The sequence below is a fragment of the Leptonychotes weddellii genome, chromosome 9, assembly GCF_054177405.1.
Source record: "Leptonychotes weddellii isolate Sample4059 chromosome 9, ASM5417740v2, whole genome shotgun sequence".
Lineage (NCBI taxonomy): Eukaryota > Metazoa > Chordata > Mammalia > Carnivora > Phocidae > Leptonychotes > Leptonychotes weddellii.
Genome location: NC_138377.1, coordinates 86,470,331 through 86,492,035, shown reverse-complemented (window position 1 = coordinate 86,492,035; position 21,705 = coordinate 86,470,331). Strand labels below are relative to the sequence as shown.

The 21,705-nt window shown below is 34.0% G+C and overlaps 1 protein-coding gene and 1 pseudogene across 6 annotated transcripts in view; one reads left to right on the top strand and one right to left on the bottom strand.

Annotated features, from left to right (window-relative positions):
- Nucleotides 1-21,705, bottom strand: part of TCF12 (transcription factor 12) — a 352,686-nt gene that overhangs the window by 297,469 nt on the left and 33,512 nt on the right. The window lies entirely within an intron of this gene.
- Nucleotides 13,822-14,241, top strand: LOC102732264 (proteasome maturation protein pseudogene; annotated as a pseudogene).

Sequence of the window (21,705 nt, the reverse complement as noted above, 5' to 3'; positions counted from 1 at the left end):
TACATGTGTATATACACAAATACAGAAAAACATCTTGAATATATACTAAAGTATTAATGGTATCATCTCTCTGTAGTAGGAATATGGTATTTTTAATTTCTTACTTTTGCTTTTTAACCTTGTAACTTTCTGTAAGTATTTATGTATATACTGCTTTTGCAAAGTTGAAAATACAATTTGAGGAAAAAATATATATGCTTTCCTCCAATACATTACATGAATGACATTTTTTTAAATTCCAGAATCCATAACTATACTACATCATTTATTACATAATATACATATAGTAAATAATATATATTTGTCACCCATCTTTTTAAAGAGCTAATTTTGGTGATGGCTGTCTTAACATAAAGTGCCAACAGAAAAAATAAGTAGGATACTCACTCATCTAATAACGTAGTCATCCTAATGTGAGTACTTTATTTAATAGTAGGTGACCTATAGTCAGTGGCATGTATCCGCCTCAACTGAGAAAATAATCTTTTTCAGATTTCCCAAAAGAATTAATTTCAAAAAGTAACATAACTTTAAAGTGTAAAATTTGTGGCTTTTAAGCAATAAAATCTGTAAGCTGATTTGGGGAAAAAAATACATAGATTCACGATCACACAAATAAGAGGCACATTTCCTCCACACTAATCATTTAATAATGACTTACCAACATAAACTTGAGTTAACGTAAAAAAAAAATCAAGATCAATTTTAGTTTAAAAATTAAAATTTAGTGGAAATGTGTATAAAGAATGCTTATGTATAAAATTATAGCTTCAAATATTTGTATGAAAGTTCAAATGTTAAATTAAAAAAGAAAAGTAAGAATAAATACAGGGTCATGAGTTCAAGCCCTGCATTGGGGTCTTAAAAAAAAAAATCAAGTCTCAAGAAGATGGTATGTCCTCCTCAGCAGGAATAGCAGGAAAAATCACAATATTTCAAAAATAAAGATTTCACTAGAAAGGCAATTAAAAAAATCGAGGCAGACATGTTTGTATGAATTAACATCATGTCCCTAACCCAAACCAAATGGATGAGACATGGGTGGCCAATCCAAGACTAGTTAATCAACTGGCTTAATAATCACCAAATGCTCTCCTGTAAGTTAGACCCAAGAGTCAGACACAAAGATAATGCTTAAGCTGGAGGTCTTGTAAATTTGGGCAAAGCGAAAAGGAAGTAAAGGAAGCTGGTCTGTAAAAGCAACAGGAGCAAAAAGTAGACATCCACCTGGGAACCTGAATTTAAGAGACACCATGGGTCCCTAAAAGACAGAGAAAACAAACTCTATTCCTACCTTTCAATGCCTGTAAGACCTAACTGTATTTGTATTCATGTTGGATTCCCAATGTCTATCTTTACTTGAACAAGCCTAAGTGGTCCCTTTTTTTTTTTTTTGGCAAACATGTGAGCCTTTACTGTAACAATTTTATACTCCCATGGCTATTTTCATTCTCCACAAACAACAAAAAACTCCTAAGGTTTCAATTAGCATCTCTCCGTATGCAGGTAATTCAAAAATGATCTTCTAAGCACTATATGGTATTAGACATTTGGAAACACCTAGCACTATAATAAGCTATCAACCTAGTATTTTAGTGTATTAAAATTAAACTGGTAAAGTCAATAACCACTGCATAGGTAGCAGAAAGGATATGAGAATCATTAAGATAGAGAAGTTTCATGTAGCTGGACTCATACCATATGTAGTGCCTTTTTCCCCTTGACTTGATGCTTTTGACATTCAATCATGTAAGCATGTATCAATATTTTATTCCTTTTTGTTGCTGAGTAATTTTCCTTTACATGAATATGGTGTATATATTGTGACATGATTTTTAAAAATGCATTCACCAGTTGATAAACACTTAGGTTGTTTCCCATTCGGTATTATCATGAATAAGGCCACTACAAACAACAAAAAACTGTGTACACGTGTTTCATTTCTCTTGGATAAATTCCAGGGAGTGGGAATGTTGAGTCAAATGGTCGGTGTATGTTGACTTTTAAGAAAATGCCAAACTGATTTCCAGGATGGCTGTATCATTTTTCATTTCTGCTTGCAACATGAAGAGTTTCAATTGCTCCACATCCTCAGGAACACTTGGAATTACTATTTGCTGTTATTGTTGTTTTTAATTTAGCCATTCTAATCATTATGCAACGTTATCTCATTGTGGTTTTAATTTGCATTTCTCTGATAACAATGTTAATGACATTGAGCATATTTACAAGTGTTGTTGGCCAGTCATAGATCTTCTTTGATGGAATGTCTCCTTTGATCCTTTTCTTTTTTTTCAATTGGGTTGTCTTTTTTTTTTTTTTAAGTTCTTTCTATATTATAAGTCCTTTTTGAAATATAATATTGTGCAAATTAAAAATTCAAAACATTTACATAGTAATAGGAACAGCGCTAAGAATTTTGATCATAATCTCCGTTACCATCAAGTGACAAAATAACAAAGTAGAAATATATAAACATTTTTGTTTATATATTCTGTTTCCCAGTCTTATACTTTCTTATTCCTCCAGCTATTTTAGATGACTATTCAGTGTGTTTATCTCAGGTACATTCTGCTTCCTAAAAATACTTCCAAATATATTCACATCATAAGTCAGAGTCTATCTCCTCTATCATTCCCCATTTCTCAGGAATGCATGGTTCACAATAAGTAATACTTACTGAATGATTCAACGTATTAACTAAATTAATTAAAAAGAATTTTGCTTGGGGGCTCAGAAAAGTCAATAGAGATATTTTAAATAAAGTCAACAGAAAATCAAAGTAATAAAACGGTGACATACAAAAAAAGTGATTCTGTAAGAATTTCAAATAATAGTATGAGTAAATACTACTATGCTTTCAATAATCTTTATAGTACAGTAGCTTCTGATTCTGAAGACTCATTTTAGCAACATAAGACATGATAAAGTAAATCAAACTGCTACCACTGAACACAAGAAGCAGAAGCAGGAGTCAATAAACACAAGATAACAGTAAAAAATCAGTGACCTAATAAGAAAAATGTGAGCAAACCAAAACTGAATATTCCATAGGAGAATTATTAATATATTAAGAACTCAAGGGAAAACCCATGTTCTAAAGTGCCTAGAGTTATACTGTCCAATATAGTAGATACCAGGCACAGTGTGCCTGTTTATATATAAATTTTAAATTTATATATATAAATTTATATATAAATTCAGAATTCAGTTCCTCAGTCGAACTAGCCATATTTCAAATGCTTATTAGCCACATTTGACAGCACAGATAAAAAAAAAAATTTCATCACTGCAGAAATTCTATCAGACAGTGCTGGCCTAGGTTATTCAGCAGGCCCAACTAAAGAGCCTAAGGGAGTTTTAGTCCATTCAGATTTTTTCCCTATAGGAAATACAGCATTTTACTTTAGGATTTTATTAGTCTTACTCAATACTCTTAAAAAAAGAATTATTTATATCATGCATGTATACTATCCCCTAGGAGGTAACCACAACATTGAATTAAGCTTTATCATTCCCTTGCTATTTGAAAATAATTTTACCAAATATGTTTCCCTAAAAATATATTTTGTTTTGCCTGCCTAATTTTATGAGGAGAATCACACTTTTTCTTTACACCACTTGCTCTTTTCACTATTTCCACTTACTCTGAAGTTCACTCTCATCCATCTAAATAACTCTGCTATTTGATACACTACACTACAAAAATCCCAGTTTTATTCAGAAAAGCTAGACCTAAACCAATGAAATCACCTATATATCAAAGCTGTGTAAGTTACAAACAGAAGGTGTAAGTTACAAACAGAAGGTTCCAAATGATTCTCTATAAAACAAACGAATGTTTTCTCATATACATTTAACTGCTAATAAACAGAGAAAAACTTTCTTGTGCATCAAAGACAGATCTTAGATGCTACACATAAATATATCTTTTCTGTTCTCTTTTTAATTGAAGAGCAGTGGTTATCAAAGTAGGTTTCCTCAACTAGCAGCATCAGATCACTGGGGAACTTGTTAGAAAGACAAATCCTCTGCCCCAACCCAAATCCACGGAATCAAAAACTCTGGGGATGGGGTCAAACAGTATCTGTTTTAACAAGCCCTCTAGGTGATTCTGATGTGTTGCCAAAGTCTAAGAACCTCTAGAGAAGTATCTCAACAATCAGTAGAGACAAGATGTTAAAAACATATACAAACAAATTTCTAACATTTGGGGCGCCTGGGTGGTTCGGTCGTTAAACGTCTGCCTTAGGCTCGGGTCATGATCCCAGGGTCCTGGGATGGAGCCCGCATCGGGCTCCCTGCTCCACAGGAAGCCTGCTTCTCCCTCTCCCCTCCCCCTGCTTGTGTTCCCTCTCTCGCTGTGTCTCTCTCTGTCAAATAAATAAATAAAATCTTCAAAAAAAATTTTTTTTCTAACATTTAACCAATAAAAACTCAATTACCAAAAATCGATTACCCCTTTTCCATTTGTTGAATTTTACAAACCTCAGCTTACTCTAAAATATTACATTCAAAATAAATTAATTGGCCAAAATATTCTCAAAAAACAACAAAGTTACCATCTTCACTATATATGTATACTTATAGTTTACTTTCTCTCCATCTCCCTCCCTCCTTCTCTCCCCCAACCCTCCCTCTATATATATATAGTTTTTATTCTGAGAGTGTCCAATTTTTTTTAATTAGCCATTTTCTAATTATGGTCTCTCTCTTTTTTAAACCATTTTTCCCATATGCACCTTGGCCAGTTGCCTTTCTTTGGCAAATGCCATCTATGTGTCCTTTATTTCTAAACAGGGAGATACTTTTTTCCCTTGACAACTTTTTAAAGGCTCTGTATGTATTACAGCTCTCAACCCATTGTTATATACTGCAAATACTTTCCCAAATGTGTAGTTTGACCTTATACATTTTAACTTAGATTTATAGAGTTTGGCTTTTTTAAATTAAAAATATTCTAGCATATAAATACAAAATAATATAAAACTCATGTAGCCACCACCCAGATGTTAACATCTTACCATATTCATTTCAGAGTTTAAGACAGAATATTACAGATGATAGTTTTTTAATAGAGTAAAATCTTTTCATATTTTTCCTTTGAGTTTTTTTTAAGATTTTATTTATTTATTTGAATGAGTGAGAGAGAGAGAGAGAGATCACGAGCAGGGGGTAAGGGTAGAGGGAGAAGCAGACTCCCCGCTGAGCAGGGAGCCAGATGTGGGACTCGATCTCCCAGGACCCTAGGATTAAGACCTGAGCCGAAGGCAGATGCTTAAACGATTGAGCCACCCAGGTGCCCTGAGTTTTTCTTTTTTAGGCTTAGTTCTTTCTTACTCTAAAATCAGACCAATAGTCAAATTTATTTTTCATAAAATTTAACATATGGAAAATTTCAAACATATATAAAAAGGTTTTAAGTATTAACAATACATGTCCTACCTTGTTTCAACTGTACCAGGGGTCAAAAAACTTTCCATAAAATGCCACACAGTAAATATTTCAGGTTTTTGTAGGCCCATGGGTCTCTGTTCCAATCACTCAATTCTGCCTCTGTATCCAAAAAGCAGCTGTAGACTGTATGTAAATGAATGTGTGGCTATGTGCCCATAAAACTTTATTTACTAAACAGGCTGCAAGCTAAATAGGGTGTAGCTTACAGCCCCTGATCTATATCCCTCCCCACTTCCTCATTTCTGTATTATTTTGAAGAACCTCCAATATAACATTTCATCTCAACTGTAAATACTGCTGTACCTATAAAAGATAAACTCTTTCTTTAAACATAATCACAATATCATTACTACATGAAAGAGTTAACAAAAACTTAATATAAATAGCCAGCATTCAAATGTACAATCATCTCATAATTTTTAATTTTATAATCTGTGTGCATCAGGATCCAAATAAAGTCCAAGCATTGTGTCTGCTTGATATGTCTCTTCAATCCCTTTTAATTTTTAGTAGCACAACTATAGTACATTAAAATTATTTTTCCCCAAAAAATTATGTCCAAGTCTTAACATCCAGTACCTGTGAATATGTGATCTTATTTGGAAATAGGGTCTTTGCAGATATAGTTAGGAATCTCAAGATAAGAGCACGCTGGATTTAGAATGGGCCCAAATGCAAAGACTGGTGTCCTTATAAGAAAAAGGAAAGAGAAATTTGAGACACTGAGACATAAGGAAAAAGGCTATGCAAACATGGAGGCAGAGACTGGAGGTATGCTGCCACAAACCAAGAAACATTAAGGTGTCAAAAGAAGCTAGAAGAGGCAGTAAGTATACTCCTCTAGAGCCTTCAAAGGGAGTGTGGCCCTGCCAACACCTTGATTTTGAACTTCTGGCCTCCAGAACTGTCAAGGAATAAATCTGTTATTTTATGCCACCCAGTTTGTGGTAATTTGTCATGGAAGCCCATGAAACTAATTTACCTATTCAACGGAACTTTCTGCAATAATGTAAATGTTATATATCTGCAGTGTCCAATATGGTAGCCACTAGCCACATGTGACTGTTGAGCACCTGAAATGTGGCTAGCACAAATGAGAATTTGAATTTTTAATTTTATGTAATTTAAATTATTTTAAATTTTAAAAGGTTTCCCTTCACATTTTTTCTTTGAGATTTTTATGGGGGAGAGGAAAGAAACTGGTAAGTTGTTCTATTAAAGTTTACCACAGTCTAGATTTTTCTGATTATATCTACTTGCTATTATTTAACATTTTCTGTAAGTTAGTAGTTGAATTTAGATATTTTCTCAGATTGAAATTCAATTTTTTTCTGGGGGGTGGTGAGCAAGACTACTCCCTGGATAGTATTTTGTCTTCTACCAGGAGGCAAATGTTCTGGCTCTCTTTCTCTGGTGTCAGTATCCACCATGTGCAATTATATTCCTTATTTTATTAGGGCTTACAAAAATGGTGATACTCTAATTTTATAATTCCTTTCCCATATGTTAGCTAGAATTAGTTCTATAAAAAGAAACTTTTCATCTACTATTTAGTTGCCCAATGGTACTGATCTTAGAGGAAAGGCAATATAAACATTCAAATCTTTCCACTTTCAAAATAATGATTGTTTTATTAGCATCCCCCACCAGTATGACCAGTAATTTTTAGGAGCGATTATGAACTCACGTACTTAAATATATATGTTGTATCTTAATCTATTGTATACTGTCTTTATTAAAGCTCAGATTGCCCCATTTTTAACCAGTAGAAAGCTCTTCAAATTGGACCCTGAGTCTTTCTGACAAGACTCTGTAGTCTTTGAAGCTTGCTTATTATCTCATAAGACAAGATGTTTCAGGCTTATTTTGAAAATTTCCTGCCTCAAATAGGAGATTGGCCATTTTTTCCAAGTATCAATGATTACTTTTAATGAGAAATTAATGTGCAGAGACCTCAATTTGGATGCAAAAAAAAAAACTTCTTTAAAATGAATTCTAAACTTTTATTAAAATAGTTATTTACAATTGGCTGTTTGTCAGTTAACTGCCATAAATGCTTAGAATTACCTCATATTAAATAGTAGGAAACAAAAAGCCAGTTTTTTGTTACTAGCATATTTTAACATTTTCACACAGATTGTAGAGAAAAACAGACTTTATTAGGTAATTCAGATTTTTTTAGGATGAATTCTAGTAACTTGAAATCACCAAAATTCAATTATTACATCATTTATTGGCAATCATTAAAATACCTACAGTTCACATGTTTTTTCCCTCACAGTATAGTAGTATGACTATATACAAAGTATAATAAACATATATATAATTACGTATTTTTAATATAGTTTTAAAAGTAGGGTTTACTAGCAAATTCCAATACATCTTTAATTCTTGCTTTAGACTATATTTTGTCAACTACAGATAAAAGCATATTGATTACTACTATTTTAAATGACCCGTTACCATATCCTAATTATTATTAGATCATGGCCACAAGCTAGATGCTGGTACATAAATCCAAATGTCAAAATGAATTCAATCTATTAATCACAAAAGACAGCTCCAGACATGTTTTCCACTTGCATGTATGCTAAAAATGTTTGCTAAAGGAGGTCCTTTACTGCAGTATTGCAAATATTTTTCTTAAAAGTAAATCTGAAGGAACCTTTACAAAATTAAACCAAATATATTTTAAAGAGGTCACTACTATTCACAACTAAATAGTCAGAAGTCTAATGTTTTAGCAAATGTATTTAATAAATATATTCTGTAAATGGCTCAACTACAAAAAAAAATAGCATCTAAATAATCTCATAATATCTTACCTATCAAGTTTAGTCAATGGTAAATTTGTTAACTAAAAATCATCTAGGAAGGGGTGCCTGGTGGCTCAGTCATTAAGCATCTGCCTTCGGCTCAGGTCATGATCCCAGGGTCCTGGGATCAAGCCCCACATCGAGCTCCCTGCTCGGCGGGAAGCCTGCTTCTCCCTCTCACACTCCCCCTGCTTGTGTTCCCTCTCTCGCTGTAAAATTAATAAAATCTTTAAAAAAAAATCATCTAGGAAGATCTGTGCAAGGGAAGTTGGTATAGAAATGTATGAAATAAATTCATATGTATATACACACATACATCTCATCTATAACATTCTTAGATGGACAGACGGATGGACGGATGCATGAATGCATGGAAGAAAGGAAGATGAGTTTATACTGATACTTCAAATTCTAACTGAACACTCTAGTATTTTGTCCTTCCAGCCTTCCCCTTTTCATATTTAAAAGTGTCTTCTCCACAATAAGCAATCTGGCTTCCGTTATTCATAAAATACTTATTTACTATTTTCTCAAACCTGGTATACAAAGAATGTACTTTTGGATTTGGTGACCCAGAGCTCTACACAAAAAAAAGAAAGCCTACCAAACCAGAGTTCAGTATTTTTTTAAGAGTTCCTTTTGTCTTCAACCTGGAGGCATGTAGTCAAATATTATATTCTAAAGTTACTTGTGTTGGGGCGCCTGGGTGGCTTAGTCGGTTAAGCATTCAACTCTTGGTTTCAGCTTAGGTCATGATCTCAGGGTCCTGGGACTGAGTCCCACATCAGGCTCCAAGCGTGGAGCCTGCTTAAGATTCTCTCTCTGCCTCCCCATCTGTCCCAGCCCCCACCCCACCCCCCGCTCTCTAATAAATAAAACCTTTTTAAAAAAATAAAGTTACTTGTGTTAGTATCCTTCCCCAACCCACATGTAATTATGGTACTCATTTGAAATTAGTTGAGTTCATTCATTTCTGTTTTAGTCCATTTTTGTTTTCATTTTTTTTCTAACTTTACAGATTCTTTTAAACATACGAAACATTAACATAGTTCCAAATGTCAGAATCATACAAGAAGGAATACACAGTAATGTCACAACCTCCTTCATTACTTTAATCCCATGCCCACCCCTCATTCTTCCTGCCCTGTTTTTACTCACTGTGTCCGCGGTTTCTGGTTTATTCTTCCTGTATTTCATTTGCAGATATATGTATATTTTCTTATGTTGCCTTCTTTCTTAAATAAGATTGTATAGCATGGCTGCTCTTTTGTACTTTGCTTGACCATATACTTAAACATATAATCCTAGAAATCACACCTTATCAATTCACAGAGATTGCCTCACTCTTTTCTATACCTGTATGGTGTGTGGATGCACTACAGTTTTATCACTTTCTTCTGTATTGACAGGTAGGTTGTTTCCAATATTTTGCAATTACAAATAATGCTGCAATGAATAATCTTGTCCATATGTATACTTGCATTGTTGGATCTTCAGGGTAAATTGCCAGAAGTGCAACTGCTGCGTCAAAAAGTAAATGTAGGGGGGCCTGGATGGCTCAGTTGGTTAAGCGTCTGCCTTTGGCTCAGGTCATGATCTCAGGGTCCTGGGATCGAGCCCCGCATTGGGCTCCCTGCTCAACAAGGAGCCTGCTTCTCCCTCTCTGCTGCTCTCCCCTGCTCATGCTCTCTCTCTCAAATAAATAAATGAAATCTTAAAAAGTAAATGCAAATGTAGTTTTGTTAGATACTACCAAAGTCCCTTCTTTTTTTTTTTTTTTCTTCTCTTGTTATACCAATTTACATTCTCACCAGTAATGCACAGGAATGGGTCACAGACATTTTAGTGATGGGGAAAAAAACTTACTGTTAGTCACTACACAAAGGTAACTCACTTCTTTTATAACAACTTCTATATAACTCACGTACCACACAATCCACATATTTAAAGTGTACAATTCAATAGTTAATATATTCACAGTTGTGCAAACATCAAATAACCACTATCAAATTTTAGAACATTTTCATCACACAGTACCTCCAAGAAATCCATATCCATTCACTGTCCCTCCCTTTTTCCCCCTCCAATCTACTGCCCTGCCCCAGGCCTTGGTAACCACTAATCTACTTTCTATCTACAGATTTGCCGATTCTGGACATTTCCTATAAAGGAATCATATAATAATGTGAACTTTTGTAACAGGTTTCTTTCACTTAGCATGTTTTCAAAGTTCATCTATGTTGTAGCATGTATCAGAAGTCTAGTTTTTTTTAACACCGAATAATACTCCATTCTATAGATATACAACGCTTTATACGTTAATCAGGCGACAGACCTCTGGCTTATTTTTTGGCTACTATAAATAAGGCTGCTATAAACACTCATATACAAGTTTTTGAGTGGACATGTTCTCAACTCTCATGGGTATATACTTAGGAGTGGAATTACTAAGTCATATGGTAACTCTCTGATTAGCCTTCTGAGGAACTGCCATGCTATTTTCCAAAGCAGTTCGCACCATTTTACCTTGCCACCAACAACATAATTCATCACTTAACTTGATTTTTATTATTATTATAAATTGCCACATCACCTTCTATTCCAGCTCTCATAACAACCACAAACAAAATAACTCTGAATGTGATGACATATAATTAGGGCACTGGTGAGTTCAGAATAGTTAACTTTCCTTGTGGCATCACTGATCTAAATATTAATCAACAATGCATACACACAAGAGTACAGGATATAATGGTTGTGAATTAATGTGGAAAGTTTGTATTTACATAGCACATAGTTTCTATTCATTCTAAGCACATATGCTTTTTGATATATTCCACAGATTAAATGTCCCCAAAACATTTCTCTTCACACATACATACAATGCATGCCTTATGCAAACCACAGTTAAGGAGGATAATTTTATTTAATTGGTGAACTAATTTTGGTCTTTCCAATCACCTGACCTTTGCTCTCACATGCCTGACGAATCCATTAACCCTGAAAGAGAGACTATGACTTGCTACCAAAGGAATATAATAAGACAGAGTTAGTGAATATTCAGTTTCCTGTAACCAAAAACAGGATTCCCATGTTGTAGTCCTGCTGTCTTGGGAAAGGATTGTTTGTATTCCTTAACAAACAGATGCCTTTAGCCTCTCAAAAGCCAGTCTTGGTAGGAGAGACCACAAAGGTTTAAGGTAGGCCCAAAATGGGAAGAAAGGGGGTGGGAATTACCACCTCTTTCTGATCTCAGAGATTTGTGGGGAGAAGGGACCAAGTGGAGGGGTCAGATGTATGTCCCAAGGTGCCTCAGATAATAATAAACACTTCTCATACCTTGCCCTGTTGCTCTGGAAGGAAGTCACTTCGTGAGCTGTCCTGCATCAAAGTGGGGTACAATCATATCAAAATACTAGTATGCACTGCCATCAACAAAGTATGAAAATACCTCTTTCCTCACAGCTAACGGAATATTTGGTTGTACTTTAAAATTTCTACCAATCTCAAGTGAAAACTGGCATCTTGGTGTAAATTTTAACTTGGACTTCTCTTATTGCAAGTGAAAGTGAGTATCTTTTCAAATAAGGAAAAATTTTACAGCTTTTTATGAAAAGTGTCAATTTCTTTTGCTTATTGCATCTCTTTCAATTTGGTCTTTTCTCTTCACCCTCTATTTTTAAAGGTTCTTCATATAGGAGGCATATTAGTCCTTTATCTGTGATAGATAATGCAAATATTTTCTTACAGATTTGTATCTATCTATTGACTTTGTTATTAGTGGGTGTTTTTGTTTTTGCCATACAAAAGTCTTACTTTTTATTTTTACAGAGTCAAATTTATCAGCCTTTCCTGTTGTTGCATCTAGATTTTGAGTCATAGAGAAAACCTTTCCTTATATCCTGGTTACAGAAGAATTCATCCATGTCTTCTGTTCGTATTTGTAGAGTTTCATTCTTTACATTGAGATCTCTGATCCATTTACATTTTTCTGTATATGTGGTATGAATTTAATTTTATCTTTTTTCCAAATGGTTAACCATTTCTTAAAAAGCCCATTTTACCATAGTGCTCTGATGTGCCAGATAGATCATGTGCCAAATTTCCATATGTTCTCGTGTCTCTAGCTCATTTTTCCTATTCTATTACACCGTTCTGTCTGCATGATATTAAACAAAAATCTAACTTACAAAATGAGACAGACTAGTTGTAGTTTAAAATTCCTTCCATTGTGTATCTAACTCTTAAGAAGAAACTCATACCACATCTATAGTCAGTCACCATTAAGTGGCCATGCTAAAACTAACTGGTCTAATCACATAAAATTGACAATGATTATTTACACTACTTATGTAATAACCAAGCTAAGACACGTTAGGATATGCTGATTTACAAAAATTACCTTCAAATTTTTGTCCATCAATTAATAACCACAGAGACACACACTCACTTTGTATGAAGGGCAAAATTACTTAATTAAACATATTTCAACAGTTTTCTTAAGTAGAAACATTTTACAGCTCCTCCACACCTTTCAATACAAATTTTATCATGATATTCACAGGTTTATTATTATATTTAATAAAAGTCATGTAGGGAGAAAGTAGTAAAGACTTTAACAGTATTTATACTTCTATATTTCTAAAATATGAATCATGCTGATAATTTAATGCACTTCACTTTCTCTCCTGCTACCATGAGCTGCCCTTGTTCTTAGCCAAACCTATTTCCCCAACCTGTGCATTTGATCTATCCTCCTCTCAGCTCAAGCAATTCTTCCTCTCCCTCCAGTAACGTCAGTTCTTTTTCTCTCTAACTCACTTCCATGATCCTATAAACATGCTATATTAACTCTCAAAAGAGATAAAAAATTAAAAACTACTTCTAACCCACTTACCTCTCCCCATCATCACACAGCGACAGCCTCTTTTCTATCTTTCCCACAAGAGCAAAATCCTGGGATAAAGAGCCTATATTTGCTGTCTCTAATTTCTTTACTTCCACTCTCCCAGACTTCTTCCCAAAAGATTCTTGTTCCCTCCAGTCTACCACAACTGCTCCTTTCAAGGTCACCAATGACCTCCAAATTATTAAATCAAGTGGTCAATTTGTCATCTTCATCTTAGTTGTCTTATCAGCTGCACTTAATACTCTTATTAGCAGCCCCTCTTCCTTAAAACACTCTCTTCATTTACCTTCCCTGATACCATACTTGCCTTGTTTTCCTATTGTATTTCTGGACAGGCCTTCTTAAGTCTCTCCTGCTCATCACCTCAACCTGTAAATGCTGAAGTGCATACACAGTCTTTTGATCCCTTTTTCATGTACATTCACTCTGATCTCATCACTTTAAGTTCCATATATTCAGATGTCCCCAAGAGGATAACCTCCAGCTCACTTCTCTACCAACATCCCAGACCAGTATATTCAACTACCTACTAATATCTCCAACTGGATGTCTAACAGGTATTTAAAATATGTCTAAAAGTGGATTCCCAATCCTTTTCCTAAAAAAAATGAACTGGGCTACTCACAGAGCAAGTTGAACATGAATGCCAGAGGACTAATATCTCAGTTAAGGGACAGTATTCCAATTACTGAACTTGCCACCAGTGGACCTTTTGAAAGTCATGATCTTCTTGGAAAAAGTTATCCTTGTATGAAAAATGAACTTTCACCCAGTCATCTTGAATTATCAGAAAAAAATTTCCAGCTCAACTAAGATAAAATGAATTTTTCCACACTGAGAAACACCCATGGTCTATTTGCTCCACTAAAACTACAAATGAAATTTAAGGCAGTGCAGCAGATTCAGCGTCTTCCATTTCTTCCAACATCAAATCTTTCATTGGATATTTTGAAGGGTAATGATGGGACTATTGGATTTGAAGATATTCTTGACCTGTCACAAAGTAAACTAATGGGAGAACCATACTTGATGATGGAATATAAACTCGGTTTACTGTAATCTGTTGTGCTAGTCATGAAAACAGAGGGATTGCATCTTGTCTCTGGTCATCTTTTCACTATAATTTGATGTACACAACATTAAAAATACTGACACATGAGAATTTTTGCCTAAATAGTATCTGTGGTCATTTGAAATTATTTGGGTCTTTGCTTAATGACCATGTGACTACTGAAAGCACTAAAGGGAGATGATTTTAAAACACCCAATTATATAAGTAGCCTCCTGTGTCTTTAAAAAATTGTTGCTAATGAGTATTTCAAAACTGTCGCCAAGTTCCAATTAAACCTATTATCTGGATATTCCATAAATTTAATTTTGAATAACCATTATCAGCATTTGAGTCTCCAACCTTCATAGTATCATCTTTCAGAATAAACATCTGTAATTGATTTCAGTGGCAACACTTCAAATTAAGTACAAAGTAAGAGATTCATATGTTACACCTTGTTTCAGTATAGCCCATTAATACTGGGTTTTACTGATGCTATTTTAGAACTGTAGCTATTCTTTGACTCTTTCAGGTTGAAAAGTATAAGTTCAAAGGTTTTGATTTGGGTCTTGTCTTTAAAGTGAAAAATTAAAGCAACCAGCATATGTTGATTAAAAAAAAAAAAAAGGAACCTACTCCTTTAGTCTTCTCCATTCTCAACTAAGAGTAACTATTCTTTCTGTTGCATCAGTTCTACCTTCAGTATATATTTCAAATTTAACCACATGTTCTTAGCCTCCTAACAGGTCTCTTCTTTCTACCCTATTCTCTACACAGCAACCAGGGTGATCCTCTTAAAATATTAAATGAGATGTCATTCCCTCCGATGGCTTCCCATTTCAGTCAGAGTAAAAGTCAAAGCCATGCTGCTGCACTTCCAAATGGCTCCTATGTGTTTCAAATTGACTGAAAAGCAATCTGACTTTTCTTGGTTCATGTTCTAAAAGTAATATTATGAATAGATCCAAAAGAAAATAATGGAGGCCAGCTTTCTCAACTATTCCTAATTAAACACAAGCCCAAAAAAAATGGAATCAAAATTATTTTTTTTTAATTTATTCATTTATTTAAGTAATCTCTACACCCAATATGGGGCTCGAACTCATGACCCTGAGATCAAGAGTCGCATGTTCTACTGACTGCGCCAGGCAGGTGCCCCAACAGGGATCAAAATTATATTCTCATTTAGTAATCACTGAGTAGCTCAAAAAATTGATATTTTTTTAATCTAGCTAAAAGAGAAATTCCTCCACTTAACTAGTTTAATATGAAACAACACTCACTTTTTTTTTTAAGCAATTCCACTATGGTTACTGTGTTCAAGTTCCTCAGATAAGAAGAGCTCCAATGGATAGAGTATCTGCCCTGATACTTGATCTCCTTCTCTCACTGCAGTGAGACTGAGCTGAAAAACCTGCAGTAGGGTGCCTCCCTACCCCATCCTAGGTAATGAACATCCTCTCTCCCTTTATGAACTTTTATTGAACCCAGAACAAGTCCTAATCAGTTGGTTCCCCACTTCCTCTCCCATGAACCTGGCCTACTCCCTTACACATACATAAAACTCAGCAAAAAGCCAAGAGTGCCACAGTGAGGAAAGAGGCACATCTGGGCCTTGGCAGACACAACTCTATCCTCTTCACTCAGTGAACTACTAGACGGACTGACAAACACAGAAGAATGAAAGGAAGCCAGAGTTTTAAAAAAGTTCATACAGTAGCCACAAGTTTCAGGAACTACACAGAACCCATCATATTTGTAAACTATGTTTCATCCAGTACCAAAGAATGTCCTTGACAAGTATTTCTTAACTGAGCAATTGAATCTCTACTCTCAATAACCAAAAGGGATGATTTAAATATTCTTTATTTTCCTTTACATTTACAAAAAGGCTTCTTCACACCAGAAAAGGCTAGATGGTATTCAAAAGAATGTTCCTTAGTCAGGGCATATTAGAGTTTAATGAAGTAATCACTATCAATAATTATAAATCCAAACCAACTTAATCCATTTTATGCCAAAAACATTTCTGTTATTTACTAAGTACTTGATATACCTTTAATTCACAATTGGTTGAGTTCATATTTAAATATATTTAATATATATAAATAATTTATTTTTTTCAAATTTTGCTACTAAATGAAAGAAAAAAGTTTAATAAATTGCTTTTAATATCAAAGTCACTTGAAGGAGAAATCACAACAGTCTGTATATCTCGTAGCCACATATCAAGTGACTGCAATCAACTATACCCAGAGGCAAACAGAGAAGCTAGAAAAAAGCTTAAATAAAGCTCATGCACTCTTCCCCACAAGAGAGGTGAAAATCATTCCCTGGCTTATTTTCATATACCAACAGAGTCTCTTGATTTTAACAAGAGACTTTACAACTTACCTACCTCATTTTAATCCTAATCAGTTTTTAGCAGGTTAGATTATAGAACCAAGTAGACTATACAGTATAATAAAAGCCAAAAATTGCTCAGTCCTGCTAAAAACTGACAAGCTAAGAAATTACTATTGGTAATAAGGAAATAAAAAATAAAAATGCCACATATATACATGCACAGAAATCAGAAAAAGATTCCCATAGAACCAAACAATCCTATCAACCTTCATCATAATAAATATCCCTATATTAGAGCAAAGTACAACAAATAAATATTCATGACTACAATTCTGATAAAGCTAGATATCTGGTAAGCTTTAAGAAAACAATAAAACTCATAATGCATTTTATAAATATTTTATTCAAAAATGACTACAACAAAGTTGCTTCTTCAAGAAAATTCAACTGAATATAACTTATACTATCAGAAACAGTGACAAACAATATGTAAATCCTCAACTGTCAAATCATTTTCCCTACCAGCTAATTTTAAGAGCTCCTTTACTCCACTTGAATAATAACTATCCTGTGAATGGGGAATATCCTGTGAATGGGGAATATCCCTGAAGTTTTATCTGACCCAAAATACCCCAGACACCCCCCTAAGGCCCTGGGCATTTCCCCTAAACCTGCTCAGTAAACAAAGGTAAAAAGCTAAATGTGAACTTTGAACTTATATACTTTAGATACTTCTTTAATGAATAATTACTTTTAAATATAAAGGATGAAGCTTAACACTTCTTGGTATAAAATGCATGCAAATAACCAATGGATTCTTTTTCAGATGGGATAATAAAATAATCAAATAATCTTAAATACCTAATTCAGCAGCTAGATTTTATCTTCCTCTTCATTCTTAAAGGGAGAAAATTTTTTTCAAGTTTAACACCAAAATTTTTCCCTTTTCAACTAGCCTAAAAAGTAGACAGTAGTAGTATATTCGCAGACAGTAGTAGTGCTTAAAACAGGGTTATCACTTCAATAGCTTCTAACAAATCAAAATGGCAAAACTTCTACCTGGTCCCTGGAACAGCTTTCCTTAAAAGTTTTACCAGCTTTTATTTCTTAGAAAAAGACATAATAGAAGAGAATAGTAGAAGTACCATACGGAAAAATTCCAACAAGTCATCCATACATGAGGTAACTGAGTATAATATAGAAATGACATATATATCCCATTTCCAAATGTGATTCCACATAAGAATTAAGCCCTCATACCGTAAGTCATTCACTGTATGTACTGAATTCACTTCTCTCCTAAGGCATCTAAAATGATACCAATTATATATATCATTCTTGGGAGGATTGAGATAACAGTCATCCAAATAATTTCTGAGTTCATCAGTGTAGATGAAGAAGTATGGCTGGGAAAAAATCTAAACAAATTATTATCCATCCTGGGATCAAGCATTAAAAATAACATAGTATCCTCGGGAACACACACTATCTACGGTGACTTGACATATACAACCTATTAAAAGGCTAGTCTATTATTTGAATATAATTTTTTGATCGACATATTTCAAATTAAAACCATCAATAAACTAGCTTTTACTAGGTCCTAACCATGTGTCTGGTCTTTTCTTAAAAGGCACAAGAGTGGAGGACACAGTTCCTACCAACAAAAAGCTTATTACTAAGAAAATAAGTCTAGCACACAACACAAAAACACATAAACAAGAAGCTGCAAGAACAGCCCCAAGAGCAAAACCATGATGAAGGCTGAGATTCAGGATGTAGAACAGAGAGAAAGCTCTGGTTAGGTAAAATAAGGATCTTGAGAACTGCAGGCAAATCATGGAGTTTGAAGATTTACTTTTGTTTTTTACTAGTTCTTAAACAAGACCAAACTCTGAACTGAGTTAATTTTTAATGATTTTTATCTACTCTGCTTTTAATACCAAAATGCATTAATATTAGAATGCATTACACCACACTGATTTTTCCAAAAATAGAGACAATCTTAGCCCAGCCAAAATGTCATATAGCACATGCTTGGGAACTTACGTTCTTGAAACAGCGTACATGTGAAAAGAAAACCTCATATAAATATTTGTCTGGAGCTAAGATTAGCATTGGGGGGAAACTCAAAATATATTTGCTTTCAAGTTAAAGCTAAAAACTAAATGCTTATTTTCCTTGTGCTGGCCTAAAGTTGTACGTTTACTGTTGACTGGATCCTTTCCTATCAACACACCCAGCACTTCAAGAGACCCAACCGCTCTGCCAAGATTTCTGCCTTGAAAGAGCCTTTGTTGCTATGGCAATCTCATGTTCTCAGGGAACCAAGTTCACAGCACCCTATGATACATACATGAACAATGTTCAAACTCGGCCTGTTTCCTCCTCAAGGCACAGGGAATATCCTGTGTCACAATCATAACAATTTTTACTTGCTGTAATACAAGGTATCAACAGTATCTGCCAATTCATGGAGAACCAGAGACACTTCAAAATAAATAGCTGCATCTAAAGAGGAGGAGAGAGAACTGTGGGTGGGAACCTCCTTTCTTATTATAAAGCAGATGTCCTAAAGTATGAAAGCCAATTAAATAAAACCCTGAGTCCAACTGAAATTTGATCAAAGATTTCTCCCTTTTCATAGATCTCAAAACACTTTCCTAAAAAAATAAAATAAAAATAAAAATACAGGTGTGATCCCTTGGTTAAGAATGTCCCCTACCCTGACTGAAGATTTAACACCTTATTTGAACAAACAAAGCTAAATTCTGCCTAGAATTAAAGCTTTCCTTAGGAAGAAAGAGTAAAGGCTCTGAAAGTTAGAGGCTGTAAAGTATACTGTCAAAATTTCATAAAGAATATATTTGCTAATAAATGGCACATGTGAAAAATCACAGCCAGAGTTCAAGTGCATGTTTCCAGATGTAAAATACTTCTGACCTAAAGAAATTATTTTTTCATCTATACTCAACTTATACTGCCCCACATTCCCATATTGAATAAACTGTGCTTTCTACGCTCAAGTAGCTCTCAGGTTAACAGCAAATACCGTTAACAGTAAAATCCAAAAATCAAGCACTGAAAAAGCGTGATGAAGGCAATGACCTTCTAAGATTCTGAAAATAACCTCAATTTTAAGAACTGTATGTGTTCCTAGAAAATAAAAGTCAGAGTAAAGAGTATTTAAATGCTGAATTTATCTTTTGCAATTGATTTTCATTACAATATCAAAAAATAATTCCACAGGGAGTGAAAAACATTGGCCTTGACACTTCGACACAAATTAAATCTGCTTCAAAGAAACATTCACTTCAAGGAAAGTTCTAAGATATTTTTCCCAATATGCAGGCTATGAGCATTTAATTCTTCTATATAAACTCTGTCAAACAGACTAGACAGGCTCATGGAAAATTATTTAAATGCACACATATTAATGAATGCAGTTCGTTTCCAGTTCATTAGGGGTTCTGAATTCCTGAAAGTCAAGTTGTTCATAATATCATTCCAAATATTTAATGGAATTCAGAGCTAAAAGAGAGGTAAAGATGTCTGAAAAATTCCAAATTTTCTATCAGAAAATAACCTGAGAAATCAAGTAACAACAATCTCCTTTTTCTTTGCAAACTGAGGTGCAGGTAGGTTACATCATTAACTGGAAGAACTTTCTCCTCTGTGATACTGTGTTTTTGGTTTTTGGTTTTACAAAATTACATTCTAGTTTCTCTCTTCATGTTTCTGGAATCTTTTCCTTGATATGGTTAGAAATGTCAATTGCTTCCAATGTCAATGAAGCTACCCTCTTTCTTTAAAGGAAGATGTCTAACGCAAGTTAAAGGTCAGTGACCCAAAAGACTAAAGGCTACCTAGAACAAAAACAGTTGTTAACAGACCTTATCCAATACAGGAATCTGGAATGGAGTTTAAGCCATGGTGTCAAGCATTTTGCAAAGCAGCATTAACAAAGACCAAACCCATCACACCTCAGATGTGCAAATCCAATCATTTTCACACCTTACAAAATAGTAAAGAGAAACTGGCAGCTAAAATTAACTCTAGATCATGGCTTTCAAAGGTTTTTGGGGTTTTTTTGTTGTTGTTGTTGCTGTTTTTTTTTTTCACCACAATCCACTGTTAAATACATTTTATATCACTACCTAGTGTATGTAAATGTGCATTTATATAACAAACTAAAATTTTATAAAAACAATCCAATAAGTACATGTGATGCATTCTCATAACTTCTGTTCTGTTGCATTTATCATGATGTATGACATCCACTAAAATGTTTTCTCAACTCACTAACGGGTAATGGCCTGCAGTTTGAAAATGATGTAAAGTGTAAGTTAACTATTACTAATACAAAGCCTCAAGAAGAACAGTTTTCAGACATTCATTCCCCAAATATTAATACTACATACATAATACTATGTATTTGACTACACTGTGCTAGATATTATACTGTAAGATCTTGAGACTGCTCATACAAATATAACTATAGTATCTTGTACTCTGGTGGTTTTTATTTTAATAATAAGGTTAGATACAAAAGGGAAAAAAGACAGATGGGTTAACCCATTTATTCATTAAGTTTTTTCACAGTATTTTTTCTAACATGTCTACAAGAATACCAAAAGGTTTATTTGTATTAGAATTACTATTATAGTATATTATACACAGTCTCTCTTCTTCGATATATGGAACTATATTAATCATATGCAATACATCTTTCTCATCCTTGAAGCAGTTAACACAGAACAGGCACTTATTTACTGAACTAAGGTTTTATAACACCTTAAAGAACAGTTTAAATCTCAAAGAATTAGGATAAGGCACAATAAAACAGTTTTGGGTTAACAAAAGTAATTTTGGATACAACTACCAAAATACCTCAAATATCAAATCAAATCTCTGGAAGCCTAAATTCTGCTTTATGCATTTGTAAGACTTTTGAAATTACTTAAAAATAGAATTTTACTGTAAAAATGACTAAACCAAATTCCATAATCCAGTTATTATTAGTAAAATCCCTATTTGAAAAATCCATGAGTAGCTAGTATATTTTAATTTAATCATTTCTTTTCTACAAGGGAATATGTCCAACTCAAATTCTTTTGGGGATAAGT